Source organism: Geospiza fortis, unplaced genomic scaffold (genome assembly GCF_000277835.1).
Source record: "Geospiza fortis unplaced genomic scaffold, GeoFor_1.0 scaffold150, whole genome shotgun sequence".
Classification (NCBI taxonomy): domain Eukaryota; kingdom Metazoa; phylum Chordata; class Aves; order Passeriformes; family Thraupidae; genus Geospiza; species Geospiza fortis.
This window is the reverse complement of record NW_005054639.1, coordinates 23,772-24,523: the sequence shown is the minus strand read 5'-3', so window position 1 is coordinate 24,523 and position 752 is coordinate 23,772. Positions and strand designations below refer to the sequence as shown.

At 52.4% G+C, this 752-nt stretch overlaps 1 protein-coding gene across 1 annotated transcript in view; it reads left to right on the top strand.

Annotated features, from left to right (window-relative positions):
* DTNB (dystrobrevin beta) overlaps positions 1–752 on the top strand; it is a gene marked incomplete at its 3' end in the record, with an annotated part of 44,448 nt that overhangs the window by 40,596 nt on the left and 3,100 nt on the right. The window lies entirely within an intron of this gene.

Below are 752 nucleotides of genomic sequence, written 5' to 3'. Positions count from 1 at the left end.
GATTCTGAAAACAGAGATTTTGGTTGCTCTCAGTCTGAATTTCAGTGACATTTATGGCTCTGAAGCAAAGTGGTCACAGCTGGTTGGAAATAGGGACAGAGGAGGAAACACGGAATTATGGAATAGGTTGGAATTATGGAATCCCACCCAGTGCCACCCCTGCCATGGCAGGGACACCTCCCACTGTCCCAGGGTGTCCCAATGTCCAGCCTGGCCTCGGGCACTGCTAGGGATCCAGGGGCAGCCACAGCTGTGCCAGGGCCTGCCCACCCTGCCAGGGCACAATTCCCAATTCCCAATCTCCCACCCAGCCCTGCCCTCTGGCAGTGGGAGCCATTCCCTGGCTCCTGTCCCTCCAGGCCCTGACGAGTCCCTCAAATGAACAAATTCAGAGAGAAGTAAATGTGGAGGTTTTCAGCAGGTGAAGAATTAGTTTAGGGAAACGAGGGGTTTGAGTTTGGAGTCATCACATCTGTGTGCATAATTTAAATTCTCTGTGGGGTCAGTCAGTGATACAAAACCAAACTGTGATTTTTGTAGGATTTCAAAGGCATTAAAGCAGAGGGGCTGGAACGAGGTGAGCTTTAAGGTCCCTTCCAGCACAAACCCTTTCAGGATTTGGTGATATTGGGATGACCAGGTGCCCATTCCCTGGGGTCCAGAGGCTCTCCAGGGCCTCCACACCATCTGCTGCTCCCCAGGATGGAGCTGGGGGCTGATAAATAAAAACCCCAGGGCCTGGAAGGAATGAG